This window comes from Canis lupus, chromosome 6, assembly GCF_011100685.1.
Source record: "Canis lupus familiaris isolate Mischka breed German Shepherd chromosome 6, alternate assembly UU_Cfam_GSD_1.0, whole genome shotgun sequence".
In the NCBI taxonomy this organism is placed as follows: Eukaryota; Metazoa; Chordata; class Mammalia; order Carnivora; family Canidae; genus Canis; species Canis lupus.
In genome coordinates this window covers 56,611,125-56,630,135 of record NC_049227.1, presented here as the reverse complement: position 1 = coordinate 56,630,135, position 19,011 = coordinate 56,611,125, and the positions used below count along the sequence as shown (strand labels likewise).

The following is a 19,011-nucleotide window of genomic DNA, read 5'->3' as shown; positions in this document are numbered from 1 at the left end:
ACCCAAAGCAATCTACATGTTCAGTGTAATCCCTATCAAAATACCAACAATTTTTCACAGAGCTAGAACAAACAATCCTAAAATTTGTATAGAACCACAAAAGACCCTGAATAACCAAAGTAATTTTGAGAAAGAAAAGCAAAGCTGGAGGGATCACAATTCCAGATTTCAAGTTATATTACAAAGCTGTAATCAAGAAAGCATGGTACTGGCACAAAATAGACACATAGATCAATGGAATAGAATAGAAAACCCAGAAATGGACCCACAACCATATGGTCAACTAATCTTCCACAAAGCAGGAAAGAATATCCAATGGGAAAAAATCTTTTCAACAAATGGTGGATACCCACATGCAAAAGGATGAAACTAGACCACTTTCTTACGCCATACACAAAAATAAATTCAAAATGGGTGAAAGACCTAAATATGATAGGAATCCATCAAAATCCTAGAGGCGAACATAGCAGCAACCTCTTTGACATTGGCCATAGCAACTTCTTACTAGAAATTTCTCCAGAGGCAAGGGAAACAAAAAGCAAAAATGAACCACTGGGACTTCATCAAGATAAAAAGCTTTTGCACAGCAAAGGAAACAATCAACAAAGCTAAAAGGCAACTTACAGAATGGGAGAAGATATTTGCAAATGACATATCTGAGAAAGGGTCAGTATCCAAAATCTATAAAGAGTTTATCAAACTCAACACCTAAAACACAAATAATCCAGGTAAGAAATGGGCAGAAGATATGAATAGACAGTTTTCCAAAAAAGACAGACGGCTAACAGGATACTCAACATTCCTCATCATCTGGGAAATACAAATTAAAACTACAATGAGATATCACCTCACATCTGTCAGAGTGGCTAAAATCAACAACACAGATGCAACAATGCAGAGAAAGGGGACCTTTCTTTCACTGCTGGCGAGAATGCAAGCTGGTGCAGCCACTCTGGAAAACAGTATGGAGGTTCCTCAACAGTATGGAGGTAGTTAAAAATAGAACTACCCTAGGATCTAGCAATTGCACTATTAGGTATTTACCCAAAAGATACAAAAATACTGATTCGAAGAGACACATATATCCCAATGTTTATAGCAACATTACCAACAATAGCCAAATCATGGAAAGAGCTCAAATGCCCATCAACTGATGAATGGATAAAGAAGATATGGTGGTGTGTGTGTGTGTGTGTGTGTGTGTGTGTGTGTGTTATATTATATACATATAATATTACTCAGGAATATTACTCAGCCATAAGAAAGAATGAAATCTTGCCATTTGCAACTATGTGGATGCAGCTAGAGCATGCTAAGTGAAGTCATCAGAGAAAGACAAATACCGTATGATTTCACTCATATGTGGAAATTAAGAAATTAAACAGATGAACATAGAGGGGAAAAAGAGAAAGGCAAGCCATAAAACAGATTCTTTTAAAATAAAGAAAAGATTTTATTTATTTATTAGAGAGAGAGAGAGAGAGAGCGCATACAAACAGGGGGAATGGCAGGCAGAGAGAGAAGCAGGCTCCCTGCTTAGCAGAGACCCCGATGCAGGGCTCAAACACAGGACTCTGGGATCATGACCAGAGCTGAAGGCAGATGCTTAGCCAACTGAGTCACCCAAGTGCCCCTATAAAACAGATTCTTAACTATGGAGAACAGAGTAAAGATTGCTGGAGGGGAGGTGGGCAGGAGGATGAATTAAATGGGTGATGGATATTAAGGAATGCATTTGTGTCATGAGCACTGGGTGTTACATGTAAGTGATCTTTCACTAAATTCTGCTCCTGAAACTAATATTATACTATATGTTAACTAACTAGAATTTAAATAAAAACTTAAAACTAGGGGTGCTTATTCCGTAACACACAAACTTTTATCTAGTCAACTGCTACTAAGCCTAAAAATCTCTGAGAGGCCTTTCTAGTCACTTCCTTCCCCTCTCTACCCCAGACTAACAAGGTCCTTCCCTGGGTCTTATAACAATCTATACACACTTCTGACATAGCAAACATCACCCCAATTGTTTATTTACTTACCCCACTAGATTAGCTGCTCTTCGAATGAAATAGGTCTTCCATAATTTACTATTTCTAGTACTTCACTCTTAAGCACATGGTAGGTATTTAATAAATATCTGTTGAATGAATGAATGGATTAAGAGACATACATGTTTCTTTTACTTTTAAAAAAATCAATAGATTTATTTCTAAGAGCAATTTTAGATTTACAGAAAAACTGAGCAGAACGTAGAGTTCCCATATATTCCATCTCTCCCCCCACTCTCTGTTTACATCAGGGTTCATCCTTTGTGTTGTATAGTTCTATTAGTTTTGACAAATACATAACATCATGCATCCACCATTACAGTATTGTACAGGATAATCTCACTGTCCTTAAAATCCTTAGCTCCACCTAGCTATCCTTCCCCACCTCCAACCCTGGATAACCATTTTTATTTTTACTATCTCCATAGTTTTGTCTTTTCCAGAATGTGATACAGTTGGAATTATGCAGTAGGTAGCCTTTCTGGACTGTCCTCTTTCACTTAGCAATATGCATTTAAGTTTTCTCCATGTCCTTTTGAGCTTGATCACTAATTCCTTTTTACTGCTGAATAATATTCCACTCTTAACATGTACAATGGTTTATCCATTTAGTTACTGAAAGACATCCTGGTTGTTTCCAAGGTTTTGTTTTAAGGTTTTTATTGATTTATTTGAGAGAGAGAGAAAACTTGCAAGTTGGGGGAGGGGCGAAGAGAGAGAAACGGAAGCAGACTCCCTGCTGAGTGGGGAGCCCTATAAGGAGCTCATCCCATAACCCTAAGATCATGACCTAAGCTGAAACGAGGAGTTGGATGCTTAACCGACTGAGCCACTCAGGTGCTCCCCAAGTTTTGACAATTATAACAAAGCTGCTATAAACATCTGTGTATAGTTTTCTGTGGACACAAGTTTTCAATTTATTTGAGTAAATACCTAAAAGCATGATTATTGGATCATACGGTAAGGGGCTACAGTTAGCTTTGTAAGACACTATCAAATTGTCTTCTGTGGTCACCATAGCATTTTGTATTCCTACAAGCAAAGAATGAGAGATACTGTTGTTCCTCATTCTTGCTAGCATTTGGTATGGCCAGTGTTTTGAATTTCAGTCATTCTAACAGGTATGTAATAGTATCTGATTATTATTTAAATTTTTAATTTCCTGGGATGCCTGGGTGGCTTAGTGGTTTAGCACCTGCTTTTGGCCCAGGGCATGATCCTAGAGACCTGGGATCGAGTCCTACATCAGGCTCTCCGGGTGGAGACTGCTTCTCCCTCTGCCTGTGTCTCTGCCTCTCTCTGTGTGTGTCTCTCATGAATAAATAAATTTAAAAACATTTAAAAAAAATAAATGAATTTAAAATTTCCTAATGGTCTATTATACAGTGCATCTTTTCATATGCTTATTTGCCATTTCTATTTCTTCTTTGATGAGGTGTCTGTTCAGGCCTTTTGCCTACTTTTAATTTGGTTGTTTCTTTCATTGTTGAGTTTTAAGAGTTCTTTGTATATTTTAGATACTAATCCTTTACCACATACATGTTTTGCTATTACCTTCTCCCAGCCTATGGCTTGTCTTTTCATTTTTTAAGTGTTTTTTGCAGAGCAGAAAATTTTAATTTTAATTAAGTCCTACTTATACTTTTCTTTCATAATTCATGCTTTTGGTGTTGAATCTAAAAACTCATCATGAAACACAAAGTCATCTAGACTTTTCTCCTGTATTATTTTCTAACTTCATAGTTTCATGTTTTACATTTGGGTCTATGAACCCCATTTGAGTTCATTTTTATTAGAAAGTGTAAGGTCAGTGTCTAAATTTACTTTTCTGCATGTGGATGTCTAGTTGTTCGGCATCATTTGTTGAAAAAGACTATCCTTTCTCCACTGAATTGCCTTTGTTTCTTCATCTAAAATCAGTTGAAAGAGACACACTCTTGACCAGAGTTTTTCAAAGTAGAGGTATTTAGTGGACTACAGCCAGCATCTTTAAAAAATGAAATGGCCTAGATTAAAGAATATCAGAATGCAGTAAAGGTAAGTATTATTAGTAAAACTTTTGTTTCAGTTATATTATGTGTGTGTGTGTGTGTGTTTCTGTGTGTGTGTACTGGGTTAAGGTATAAAATGTATTTTTCTTACTAAAGGTTGTGGTTGAAAAAGTTTGAAAGTCAACTGCTCTAGAGAATCTATAAGCTATGAAACGACATAGCCATTAGATTTAAATAACTGTCTGCCATATTTACCAGAAATTTTCAGAGTTATACATCTAAGATGCAAATCTAATGTCATTCTTCTGCTTAAACCCTTTAAGATCATTCTGAAAGCAATGGAAAGTAAAATGTAGAGAGAAAAGGTAAAAATATGGATACAATAAGAAATGTAAGAATACATGCAGCGGGGCCATTCAGAAAACCATTGTAATGAGCCAAATCATGATAAAGACCTAAAATATAGGCAGTTGGCTTTGGAAACAGAAAGGAGATGACTCTAAGATCTGGAGACTGGATTATGCAGGGAGCAGAGAGGAGGATATACTGAAAGAGGAAAGGTAGTGCTATTTACCAATCCAGGAAATATAGAAAGTGGACTACTTTTAGAGCAGGTAAGTATGGTTTTGGATATGATCAATCTAGGGTGGTGACAGAATTTCCAAGTGGTGAAGTCCAGGAGGCATTTGAATATTAAGGTTTGGAGCTCAGCAAATACTTAACAGTTGAAATTATGAGTATGAATAAAGCCACCAAGGGCAAGTAAATAGAGTAAGAAAAATAAAAGGCAAATAATAAGATCCTGGGGATCATAGGCATTTAAGTAGTAAAGAAAAAATGGCACCCACCCCCAGCTCATACACACAAATAAACACTGAGAAAGGTGTGAAGAAGGCAGCCCAGGTGGCTCAGCGCTTTAGCGCCGCCTTCAGCCCAGCAGCCTCCACGTCCGGCTCCCTGCATGGAGCCTGCTTCTCCCTCTGCGGGTGTCTCTGCCTCTCTCTCTCTCTCTCTCTCTCATGAATACATAAAAATCTTAAAAAAAAAAAAAAAAAAAAAGAAAGGTGTGAGGAGAACCAGCACCATAGCATCACAAAACTAAGAGAGGCAAAACAAGATAGTAGATTTAAACTCAAACAGATCAGCAACAACATAAAATACGAATGAACAAGAATGCTGTTAAAAAACAAAAATTTTGGGATCCCTGGGTGGTGCAGCGGTTTGGCGCCTGCCTTTGGCCCAGGGCACGATCCTGGAGACCTGGGATCGAATCCCACGTCGGGCTCCCAGTGCATGGAGCCTGCTTCTCCCTCTGCCTATGTCTCTGCCTCTCTCTCTCTCTCTCTCTCTCTCTCTCTCTCTCTCTCTCTCTGTGTGACTATCATAAATAAATAAAAATTAAAAAAAAATTTTCAGCCTCTGAAAAGACAAAGATTCTCAAAGATAAAAACAAAAAATCCAAAGATGTGCTCTTCATAAGACTCACATCTAAAAAAAAAAAAAAAAAGCCTAAAGTAAAAGAATGGAAAAAGCTACACTAATCAAATACAAACTGAAAGCTGGTATAGTCCTAGCAGGTTCTATAGGTAATAATATAACTATATTGCTACCAGCCAAAACAGACTTCAAGGGATACATTCTAATGATATAATGAGAAATCATCATGAATTATAGCATTTTTGAATTAACAGGCTCTATGCAACCTTAAGATACCTAAACCATAAATGACAGAACTAGAAGGAGAAATTGGTAAATTCACAATAATGGTGGGAGATTTGAACACCTCTCCCAATAATTGGTAGAATAAGTAGACAAAAAAAGTCAGTAAGACTGGAAAAGATTTGAACAATGTGACAACATGATTTGGAAACAACTTAATAAAGAATATTTCACCCAATACTGCTACACACATGGAACATTTTTTTAAGTGCTAAGGTATAAATTTTGTCTCACCAAGATTCAGAGTTCAAATAATTCACAAGGCATCTGTAGCCTTAAATGCACAGGTCATAAAAGCAGTCTGAAAATTACAGAACCAAAAGATCTGAAGACACTTCACTAAAGAAGATATACAAATGGCAAATAAACATATGAAAAGATGTTCCTCACCAAATGCCATTAGGGAATTGCAAAATAGAACAACAATGAGCTACCACTACGCATTTATTAGATTGGCTAAAATTCAAAACACCGACAATACCAAAAACTGGGGATGATGTAGATCAATAGAACTCTCATATTGCTGATAGGAATGTAAAATGGTATATTCACTTTGAAAAATCGTTCAGCAGTTTCTTACAAAATGAAATATACTCTTACCATTTAATCCAGCAATCATGCTCCTTGGTATTTACCCAAATTAACTGAAAACTTATGTCCACACAAAAACCTGCATGCTATGTTTATAGCAGCTTTACTCACAGCTGTCAAAATTGGGAAGTACCCAAGATATCCCTCATTATAGAAGTGGATAAATAAACTGTGCTATATTCAGATAATGGAATATTATTAAGTCTTAAGAAGAAATGAGCTATCAAGCCATGAAAAGCCATGGAGGGACCTTAAATGCATATCATTAAGTGAAAAAAGCCAATCTGATTGATTTCAAGTATATGACATTCTAGGAAAAGGTAAAACTATGGAGACAATAAAAAGAACAGTTGTAACCAAGGGTTGGGGATAGGAGAAAAGAATGGGTTGGAGCACATAGGATTTTCAGGGCAGTGTAACCATTCTATATGATACTGTAATGGTGGATGCATATCATTATGCATTTGTCCAAACCCATACATTGTACAACACCAAGAATGAACTTAAATGTGAACTACAGAGTTTGAGTGAAAATGAAGTATCAGTGTAGGTTCATCAATGTATCAAATGCACTACTCTTGTGGGGGACCTTAGTAGTAGAGGAGGCTGTATGTATACGGGGTTTATAGGAACTCTATTTTCTGATCAATTCTGCTATACATCCCAAACTGCTATAAAAATAGTCTATTTTTTTTTCAAAGATTTTATTTATTTATTCATGAGACACACACACACACACACACACACACACACACACACACACACACAGAGAGAGAGAGAGGCAGAGGGAGAAGCAGGCTTCATGCAAGGAGTCCGACATGGGACTTGATCCCAGGTCTCCAGGATCACACCCTGCAGCACTAAACCGCTGCGCCACCGGGGCTGCCCTAGTCTATTTTTTTTGAGGGGGGACAGAGAAAGAATCTTAAGCAGGCTCCACACCCAGCACAGAACCCGACTCAGGGCTGGATCTCATAACCCTGAGATCATGACCTAGACTGAAATCAAGAGTCAGATGCTCAACCGACTAAGCTACACAGGTGCTCCTAAAGTCTATTTTTTAAAGAATTAAATAGCTAAACATACATTTCAAGAAGTTAGAACAGAAAACAAAACAAAAACAAAACAGAACAGAAAAAAACAACCAAGGAGGTAGAAGGAAAGGAAGAATACAGAAACTAGTAAAATAGAGAATAACCTAAAGTACAGAAGATTAACAAAATGAAACTTTGTTCCTTAAAAAAAAAAAGTTCTGGGCACCTGGCTGGCTCAGTTGGTAGAGCATGTGACTCTTGAGCTCCAGGCTGTGAGTTCAAGCCCCACCTTGAGTGTAGAGATTACTTAAAAAAAAATAGAAAATGTGAATAGTTTTTACACTTAGAAACTGAGGAAGGAAAAAGTGTCAAGAAAGCAGGCCTGGTCAACAGTACTCAATGGCATAAAAAAGTAAAGTTAAAATGGAAAACTGCCTGATGACTCTGGCAATAAGGAGATCACTGATTACCTTAGCCAAGAACAGTTTAAGTAGAATGGAATGAAGTAGAACTAGTTTCTAAATGGAAAAAAAATCCTGGATATGTTAACATTAACGCTATTATACATCTGCAAGAAGCTAGATTTTATTTATTCTTACCTTTGCACAATGTCTCCCACATAGATGCTCAAAACAGTATTTGCTGAATTAACTCAATTGGAAGACAAAGTATTGCATATAGAGGACTTCAAATGCCTGATAGTATTGAGAACTGAATTAAGAAGTCTTTCTAAACTGGAGTGCGATCTTGAGGTTCTGGGATTTCTAAACAGATACAGAGCCTAGTAAAAGTGATGTTTCAAGACTGATCTGGATTTGGGCTTACTATGTAAGAGGGAATACTGAGGACAGAGAGCCTACATAGGATGCTTTTACAGCAATCTAGGCCCAGACTTGATGAGGACATGCCAAATGCAGTAAGATGAACAGTGAAATCTGAGAGACATCATGAAAATAAAATTATTAGGATTTGTTAAAAAATGGATATGGAAGTTAGGAGAAAAGGATGCGAAAAGTATCTAAAAGGCTGAAAAAATTAAGAAAATGCAGGATGGGAGATCACTGGTGATATACAGTGACAGTTTACAGACCTTATTAAATAAATAAAATCTTTTTTTTTTAATAAATAAAATATTTTTTAAAAAAGAAATTGGATATTTAACTTTCAGCATTTATCTTTTGGTCACAAACTTTCTCAAATAAATTTTATTTTATTTATTTATTTTTAAAGATTTTATTATATTCGAAAGAGAGAGAGAGAGAGAGAGGCAGACACACAGGCAGAAGGAAAAGCAGGCCCCATGCAGGAGCCTGATGCGGGACTCGATCCCAGAACCTCAGGATCACACCACAGGCCGAAGGCAGGCGCTAAATTGCTGAGCCACCCAGGGATCTTTGACAAATAAATTTTATTTTATTTTATTTATTTATTTTTTTGACAAATAAATTTTAAATCCAGTTGTTAATTAGGATCTTTCCAAGTGAATAAAAACCAGCAGAACATTTATTCAAATTTACATACTTTTATCTTTATTGCCAGAAGGCACGATAATGGGATAGTTTTGAAATATCTATGGAAAATGTCACAAATAAAAGAAAAAGGTGTTTTGTTGTTTTGTTTTTTTAAAACAATTTAAAGCTAGGAAATAAGTTCAAAATAAAAAATTAGCACAAGAAAGTCAAATGACAAATCTGCAAGATATTTAATACTAGATACATATATCGGAAGTTTTCAATATATGTAAACATACACATCGCTCCTACAGTTCAAATTCATCTCCAAAGTCAGCATACACTGTGGAAGGTTTCTTGCCTTCCTCTTTTCATTTCATTTTGGCTCACCTCTACCCTCAATACATCTTGAAACATAGATAGTATGGAAACAAAGAACATAAGCTGTCTCTGAGAATATTCAGAATGAAATAGCTCAGCATTCCTTTTCTTTTTCACTAAACCATGCACTGCACCACAAAATTAAACAGACATCTCTAGGGATACGGATTTGCCAAGAGTATTTCTGGCAAAAATAAAACCTGGCCCTTCTCCAGACTTCTATACATGGAAAACAGTGGCTGCCCTACAGATGGAGATTGATTACTGGCTGGCTGGTCTGTGGTTACTTAGTAGTGTCAAGATAAAGAATATTAGGCACAGATCATTTTCATGTCCAAAGACTTCTGACATCAAACTTGCTCTGCTTAATTTCTTACATTCTGCAATAATGAGTTATTTACTGGAGAGACAATAAGAAATCTAGCCCTCATTCCTTATTGTACAAACAAGCAAACCAAAGCCTAGAGAAGGTAGGTCATTTGCCCACAATGACACAGCTAATTGGTGACAGTACAAAACACAGGTCTTGAGACTCCCAGTTCAATAATTTTTCAACCTTTCCATTAAGCAGTACTATCTTTCTAAATCATATTTAAAAGACCATGTTGCTTGTATCTTAAAGTCTTTTTATTTAATCTAAAACTTGAATGTCATAGGCTCTTTTTCAATCAGTATTTTACTAGAAATGGCAATATACTTTTATTTTGTGACTGTACATAATAGTTTCTAAAAGGATTATGTATTTTAAGTCTGGAGTCACCAAAGTAAAATGAGTCTAGAACTGGATTCCAAATTATAAAAACACATCTAAGAAATCCTGTACCTTTAAACTTGGAAAGATTCTTTAAAGATTATGGTATGTGACTGACTAGGTGTGACTTGAGCCTTGTTTCCTCCCTACCTATAGAACAAGCAGGTTGGATCAGGATCATAATTTATTATATCATATTAATATATGATATGATTATATATGATTCATTATATCATATTATCATATAATTTATTCTATCATTTAAAGATCTATTTATTTAATTTTAGAGAGGTGTGGGCAGGGGATGAGATCAAGGGAGAGGAGAGAAAAGAGAAGCAGACTCCCTACTGAGAGCAGAGCTTGTAGTGGAGCTCAATCTCAGGACCCTGAGATCCATGACCTGAGCAGAAAATAAGAGTTGGATGCTTAACCAACTGAGCCACCCAGGTGCCCCTATTCTATCATTTAAATTATAATTCCATGTAACTTGATGATAAGACTTTTATCTAATCCTTAATTATCTTTTTTTAAAAAAAGATTTTATTTATTTATTCATAGGAGGGCGGCAGAGGGAGAAGCAGGGAGCCCGATCCTGGGTCTCTAGGATCACACCCCGGGCTGCAGGTGGTGCCAAACCGCTGCGCCACCAGGGCTGCCCTCTAATCCTTAATTATCTTATAACATTCAAATAAGAGCAAAGAAACAAACACAACGATACATATTTGATTAAACAAGTTAAAACATAGAAAGTACCTCCAGTATAAGAAAGTAGTAGATTTGGCTCTGTATAGAGTCAGAGAGAAGGATACTATCATGAAAAAACTGTAGTACACAGTTGAATTTATGATTTAGATCACATCTTTCTACATTCATTTAACCAAGTAGATAGTTTCAAAAACCCAAGTCTAGTTTTTCTGAAAAGGAAACAGAGAAGAACATAAAAGCTGCTCAGCATGGCTGTTTAGTCTGGCTCGGCCAGAACCACCATAGCAGGTAGCATGCACCTCCATCAGATATGAAGAACCCTGATCTATTGCTTTACTGAATGCTGTTATACATGGCCTTGGATGATTTATGTTCCAGCTCCTTAATGAACAGGTCATTTAGATATTTTTTTTCAATCTACCATTAGTAGAAACAACTTTTACCTTCACTTTTCTACTTGAGAAAATTATTAGTTCATACAGACTACAGATGTTCATTACATGCAATTCACTGTTAGCTACTCTAGGGAAAACCAGAAAGTATTAACATAAGTTCTGCAACCACCAGCTTCCAGGATTTTACAATTGAGTAGGATCATGCAAATTTGATGACCTCTGAGTTATACTTTTAAAATTAAATTCTCACCAGTTTTTGTGTCTAGTTTAATTGCACTTAGGTCCTATGTCTCTTTGCTAATAGACATCAAACACAAAGTTCATTTATAATGCAATAGAGAAAGGGATTAAAGCATCATAAAGAGCTAATCCAACTGATGGTTATAAAGAGAAGACAACTAGAAAATGTGAGATTATCAAACTGAGCTGAACCCCCTCCAAGATTCAGCTTATTTGTCAGACCTAAAATATTTTCGTTTTGATTAAACACTGAAGTTTTATATCCCTTTGAGAGAATAAATCATATCTGGGGGCTGTCTGTATCTCTGGTTCAATTTGCCTAGAGCAGTCTTGTAAAAGTGGTTGGGTCAGAGCAGTAAGACTACTAGGTTATCAGTTTTGTCAAATTATTTACCAGGCTAATTAACTGATCTGAATTTCTGGGTTTTCCCCTGTGTTAAACTGGGACAATAATATCTGCCTTGAAAACCTTGCAGTGATAGTTACTATAAGGATCAAAATGAAATACTGTAAATGAAAGTACTCTGCAAAGTATTCTATAAATGTAAGGTGATATTATTATTGAGCTTAAGTTTTTTGAACCTTTCATATAAAACCCAAAGCTAGATACAGTCAGATCAACATCTTTCTCCAGGGACACCTGGGGGCTCAGTGGTTGAATGACTGCCTTTGGCCCAGGGCATGATCCTAGGATCCCAGGATCAAGTCCCGGAGCATCGGGCTCCCTGCATGGAGCTTGCTTCTCTCTCTGCCTATGTCTCTGCCTCTCCCTCTCTATGTCTCTCATGAATTAATAAATAAAATCTTAAAAAAATCTTTCTACAATCACTTCAACTTTCTTATAGCACACTTACTGATGACTAACCCATCATGAATAATTTGCAAGTATTACTTTACAGTTATATTATACTTCTACCTAACTCTAGTAGATATGACTTTCAGCCTAGGGGAAGGGAATCTCAATAAAAATCCATACCTGCTTTATTGTGCTGGAGATCAAATAGCGATTCAGGAAAGAATAACAGATCTAAAAATGCTCCTTCAGTCTCTTTTGGGGCTAGGACTGGAACTCATTCTAGCAGTGAATGACCCAATCATCACCAAAATATTCATGCTGCTTTTGGAAAAAATCTCAGCAAAGGTCATCTGACCATCCAGTTGAGGGTAGGGAGGGGGATGTCTTAACCTCTCATTACACCTATTTACAAAAGATCAACCTCTAATGGACTATGAAAGATAAAAAAAGATAAGACAATAAAATTCAGAGAAAAACATTGTGACTTTAGAGTATTTGAAGTATTTGTATCCTCTTAAATCAGACATAAAAACTTTGACCACAAAAGAAAAAATTGATACATTTGATTACATTAAGATTTATGTTTATCAAGAGATGCCATTAATAGAGCAAAATGACAACCCACAAAGATAGATATAATAATAATATACCTGAAAATAACCCATATAGATTTTACATAGAGAATTACTGTGAATCAATAGGAAAAATATAGACCATGCAACAGAAATATGAACAGAAGACCTGAACTTCGGTGACTTTCCAAAAGAGGCTATCCATTTGGCAAATAAACCTAAAAAGATGTCCAGCTTCATTAGTAATCAGGCCAATGCAAATTAAAACCACAATGTGATATCATTCTACACATATGAGAACATCTAAAATGAAGAAGATGTAAAATACCGAGTATTGGTGAGGATATGGTGCGATGTATGGAGTATTCATACACTGTTAGTGGTATAAACTGGAACAATCTTTTTGGAAAACTGATTGTAATTATTTATTAAAACCGAATGTAGGAATATCTATGACCCAGCAATTCCACTCCAATGAAATGCTTATAAACATTCACTAGACAAGTACTAAAATGTCCACAGCTTCAATATTTGTAATAGCTAAAAACTGGAAGCAAACCAAAAATCCATTAACAGAATGGATAAATAAGTTGGAGTATGATCACACACACAAAATACTACACAGCAATGAGAGTGAATATGTATAATTACTTGTGACAATATGGATGAGTCTCACAAATGTAATGCTAAGCAAAAGAAGCCAGACCCAAAAGGCATGAGTCCACTTTATCTATCTATCTATCTATCTATCTATCTATCTATCTATCTATCTATCTATCATCATCTACCTATCTCCAAAATAGTAACAGACAAAACTAATATGTTCCATCAGAAGTCAGTATTGTGGTTATTACTGCAGGGGTGGGGGTGACAGAAAGAACATGCAGAGGGCTTCGAGAGTGCTGACAAGTTCTATTTCTTTTCTTTTTTCTTTCTTTTTTTTTTTTTTTTTTACTTTTTTTAAAAGTGGGGGAGCAGCAGAGGAAAAGGAAGAGACACAATCTCAAGCAGGCTCCATGCCCAACACACAGCCCAACACAGGGCTTTATCTCACAAACCTGACATTGTGACCTGAGCTGAAATCAAGAGTCAGATGCTTAACCAACTGAGCCACCCAGGTACCTCTCAAGGTTCAATTTCTTGATCAAATATGCATTTCCATATGCATTTAAACTTTAGTAAAAAGTTAAGAAGCATTACTTTTTCTTGTTATTTTGTGTTAAGGTTCTGATCTTTCACATAAAAAATCAGCACCTCTTGAAATAAATACCAAAACACACGTAAATGCTAATAGCCAAACTGATTTTAAGCTAATTGCAGATTAACTTTTAGCAAATTCATAGCTTCACAGAATTAGAGATCTAGTTATAGTCTAGGATAGGGAATTTGCTCTTTTCTGATTAAAAAAAATTAAAAAATGTTAGTAAAACAATGATTTTCTTATCCCTCTCCTTATCATTGTTCTTATCAGGAACTATACACAGAGCAAGGTGCATTACATATATTATTTCATTTCATTCTCCTAACTCTGTGAAATAATTTTATAATCTTCATGATTTTACAGCTAAAGAAACATAGGCTGATTATGTTGTCTAAAGGCAAACAGTACAAATGTAGTAGTGCCAGGACCTGAATTCTGGTGTGTCTGGCTCCCAAGCTGATGTTCTTTTTTTTAATATTTATTTATTCATTCATAAGAGACACACACAGAGAGGCAAAGACATAGGCGGAGGGTAAAGCAGGCTCCTTGTGGGGAGGTGGATGCAGGACTCAATCCCAGGACCCCAGGATCACAACCTGAGCCAAAGACAAACACTCAACCACTAAGCCACCCAGGTTGATATTCTTAACCACCATTTTATCTCTGCCTCATTGTCATACTGGGGGCTTTACAGCATGGGGTGATGATAATCTTCTTTGGCTTTTGCTTAATCACTTTAGGCTGCTATATGTGAACAGAACATCTTCCCAACCCTCTGTCCCCTCACACATTTTTTTTTTTTTTTTAAAGACTCAGGAGGGGGCTCGGGGAATGCCTGGGTGGCTCAGTCAGTTGAGCGTCTGCCTTCAGCTCAGGACACAATCTTGGGGGTCCTAGGATGGAGCCCTGGGACAGAGCCCTGAGTAGAGCTCCCTGCTCAATAGGGAGTCTGCTTCTTCCTTGCTCTACCTCATTCTCTCTCAAGTAAATAAAATTTTTTTAAAAAGACTCATGGAGGGACTGGGCTGTTAAGAAGTGAAAGATGGGTGTTAAGACAGAAAATCCGTGCCACCAGTAGACCTACAATACATTGTAAGTTTAACAGCTTTTTAAAAAAATTTATTTTGGGCAGCCCAGGTGGCTCAGCGGTTTAGTGCCGCCTTCAGTCCAGGGTGTGATCCTGGAGCCCTATGATCCAGTCCCCCATCGGGCTCCCCATGGGGAGCCTGCTTCTCCCTCTGCCTGTGTCTCTGCCTCTCTCTCTGCATCTCTCTGTGTCTCTCATGGATAAATAAATAAAATCTTGAAAAAAAATTTATTTTAATTCCAGTTAACATACAATGTTATATTAGTTTCAGGTGTATGACATAGTGATTCAATAATTACATACATTAATTACTCAGTGCCCATCAAGACAAGTGCACCCCTCAATTCCCATCACCTATTTAACCTATCCTTCAAGCCACCTCCCCTCTGGTAACCATCAGTTTGTTCTCTATAGTTCAGAGTCTGTTCCTTGGTTTCTCTCTCTTTCTCCCTTTTTTCCCTCTTTGCTTGTTTGTTTTTTAAAATTCCACATATCAGTGAAATCATAAGGTATTTGTCTTTCTATGACTTATTTTGCTTAGAATTATACTCTAGTTCCATTCATGTTATTGCAAAGAGCAAGATTTTATTCTTTTTATAGCTGGGGTGGGGGGCACATCTTCTTTATTCATTCCTCATCATGAACATTTGGGTTTCTTCCATATCTTGGCTATTGTAAATAACGCTGCTACAAACATAGCAATGCATGTATCCCTTTAAATTACTGTTTTTGTATTTTGATGGTAAATACCTAGTAATACAATTGCTGGATCATAGGGTAGTTCAATTTTTAACTTTTTGAGAAACCTCTATACTATTTTTCACAGTGGCTACCAGTCTGCATTCCTCAAGTACAAAAGGCTTCCTTTTTCTCCACATCCTTGTCAACACCTGTTGTTTCTTGTATTGTTGATTTTAGCCATTCTGACAGGTGTAAGGTGATATCCCTATTGTAGTTTTGATCTGCATTTCACTGATAAGTGATAATGAACATCTTTTCATGTGTCTGTTGGCCATCTGAATATCTTTTTTTTTTAAGATTTTATTATTTATTTATTTATTCATGAGAGACACAGAGGGAGAGAGAGGCAGAGACACAGGCAGAGGGAGAAGCAGGCTCCATGCAGGGAGCCCAACGTGGGACTCGATCCTGGGTCTCCAGGATCACACCCTGGACCGAAGGTGGCGCCAAACCGCTGAGCCACCGGGGCTGCCCCTGAATATCTTCTTTGAAGAAATATCTGTTCATGTCTTCTATTTGTAAATTAAATTATTTATTTTCTGGGTGTTGAGTGTTAGAAGTTCTTTATATATTTTGGATACTAACCCTTTATCAGATATGTCATTTACAAATATCTCCTCCCATTCCATAGGTTGCCTTTTAGCTTTGTTGATTGTTTCTTTCATTATGCAGAAGCTTTGTATCTTGATGTAGTCCCAAGAGTTTTTGTTTTGTTTTGTTTTTTAAGATTTACTTATTTGAGAGAGACAGTGTGTGCAAGTGTGAAGAGGCGCAGAGGGAGAGGATCTCAAGCAGACTCCTTGCTGAAAGGGGAGACCAACACAGAGCTTGATCTCACCACCCATGAGATCATGACCTGAGATGAAACTAAGAGTCAGATGCTTAACCCACTGAGCCACACAGGCACTCCTAAGTGCTTTCTGCCTTGCTCTCTTAGGATCTTTATGGTTTCAGGTCTTTAATCCATTTTGAATTTATTTTTGTGTATGGTGTAAGAAAGTGGTCCAGTTTCATTCTTTTGCATGCTGTTGTCCAGTTTTCCCAGCACCATTTGTTGAAGAGACTTTTTCCCCTTGGATATTCTTTCCTGCTTTGTCCAAGATTAACTGACCTTATAATTGTGGGTTTATTTCTGGGCTTTCTGTTTTGTTCCATTAATCTATGTGTCTATTTTTGTGCCAGTACCATAGTGTTCTGATCACTACAGCTATGACTTGAAGCCTGGAATTGTGATGTCTCCAGTTTTCCTTTGCACTTTTAAGATTGCTTTGGCTATTCGGGGTTTTATGGTTCCGTACAAATTTTAGTATTGTTTGTTGATTTTAACAATTGGCTACATGGAAAACTCAGTAGAAGTCTCAGCAGACTGGTCTCAAATGAGACAAGTCAGAGTGAGTGTTTCTACTTATGCAATAATGGAAGAAGCAGGGACAGACTAAGCAATTTTGTAAAAAATGATGGTCAGTATGAAGGTTCCTGATTGTGCAAAGGTGTCTGCTTTTCTTTAAATCTTCCTCTAGAGAATGTTATTATTTTCAAAAGTTATGTTGACAAGGATAGATTATTTAATGTGGATGCTAGTAAAGCTTTAATAAAGTTTAGGTTGGCAGGAGAAACATGATTGACTGGATTATTGATCTGTACTTAGTTTCTAATCTTTAATCAGATACTTCTCTGTCCAGAAAAGTATCACTTAGCAGATGCCTTCCCAAGTTGCAGATATGGTACCTAAGAAGAAACAAGCACTTTCACTTACTCATTCTTCTTTGGAAAACACTAAACTTAAGAAGTAACTGTCCGTTTGTGTCAAGTGTCCATTTCAGGGTTAAAAAATCACACTTTGACCTGAGGGTGATTCCATCATCCTTCATTTATAAGGAATTTCAAAGTTTACTTTTGAACCATTCAATATGAAGATTTAACCTTAAATGCCATTCTTTATAACAGAGTTAAAAACATACTTGCCAATATCAAAGAACTGTATACTTAATGAGTGTTAGAGTTTTTCATAGAGTCATAATCTTAAATCATGAACTAGGGTTATTCCCTACTTTCACCTCTCCCCACACCGAGAGGTGAAGCAGCCTCCCAGTGATGCTATAATTCGCACCACTTCTCCATGGAGGCGGCCGACATGTAACTCTAAGGTATACCAACCACTTAGATGAAGGGCATACCTTCATGTCCCTAGACATACATCTACTACTTGTCTCTTGAAAGCATTTATATGAACAAGAAGACGATGTGGCTCTCTTTAGTAAACACAGATAGTATCGATCTGTATCTCTCCGTGCATTATTCTGTCTAGGCCCTTTTCTATTCCAAGTTCTACAAAAATATTAAAAGAATCTTTTTCACATTAGGTAATAAAAATATGCCATCCTCTAACTGAAAGTGGAAAAAGAAATTTTGTGTCACGCTGTTAAAGCATTTATCATCATACAGTATGACATTTTCTATATTCAATATAACAGAATTTTAAAATAACCAGTATATTAATTTTGAGAAATTTTTATGTAATAGATAGAGTAAAAGTTCTTGATAAGAAAAAATACATTGATTTATCCAAGGTAGCCATAAATATATGTCAAGAGAAATAGTTTGAAGGGAGAAATTGAGGGACGTCTGGGTGGCTCAGTGGTTGAGGGTCTGCCTTTAGCTCAGGGTGTGATCCTAGAGTCCTGGGATCGAGTCCCACATCGGGCTCCCTGCATGGAGACTGCCTCTCCCTCTCCCTGTGTCTCTGCCTCTCTCTGTGTGTCTCTCATGAATAAATAAATAAAATCTTTTTTAAAAAAGTTCTTGAAATAGGCAAGCACACAACATAGATGGCCATAATGTGTTTTTTAAAAGCCATTCAAATGTTTATTAATTTTTGGATATCATAACATTTTATGAGGAAGCTAAAGCATTCCTCTTTTATTACTGAAAATAGTGTTACTAGGTAGGTAAGAAAAAACTGTTCCTATCAACTATCATTACCATCTCACCAGTAAATGAAAAAAAAATAAGGCTAAGAAAGACAAAGGAGAAAAAAAAGAAAGAAGAAAGAAAGAAAGAAGAAAGAAAGAAAGAAAGAAAGAAAGAAAGAAAGAAAGAAAGAAAGAAAGAAAGAAAGACAAAGGAGTTTGATATAAGGCAAATCACAGGCTTGAAATCTCATGCTAAAGCATATTACTCATCTTAATATAACATTAGAATTCTTTCTACTTTTCTTAAAGTTCAAAATCATTTCAATAGGATGCGTGGGTGGCTCACTCAGTTAAGTGTCTGCTTTTGGCTGGGGTTGTGATCCCAGGGTCCTG

At 36.6% G+C, this 19,011-nt stretch overlaps 1 protein-coding gene across 2 annotated transcripts in view; it reads right to left on the bottom strand.

The window, feature by feature from the left end:
- Window positions 1-19,011, bottom strand: part of DIPK1A (divergent protein kinase domain 1A) — a 116,237-nt gene that overhangs the window by 70,463 nt on the left and 26,763 nt on the right. Inside the window, exon 1 of one of the 2 annotated variants that reach the window (XM_038541345.1) lies at window positions 2,043-2,146. The exons of the other annotated variant lie outside the window; for it this stretch is intronic. The gene's annotated coding sequence lies outside the window, so the exon portion shown is untranslated. Of the gene's footprint in view, window positions 1-2,042; window positions 2,147-19,011 lie in introns of those variants that run through there. 2 annotated transcript variants of the gene reach the window in all.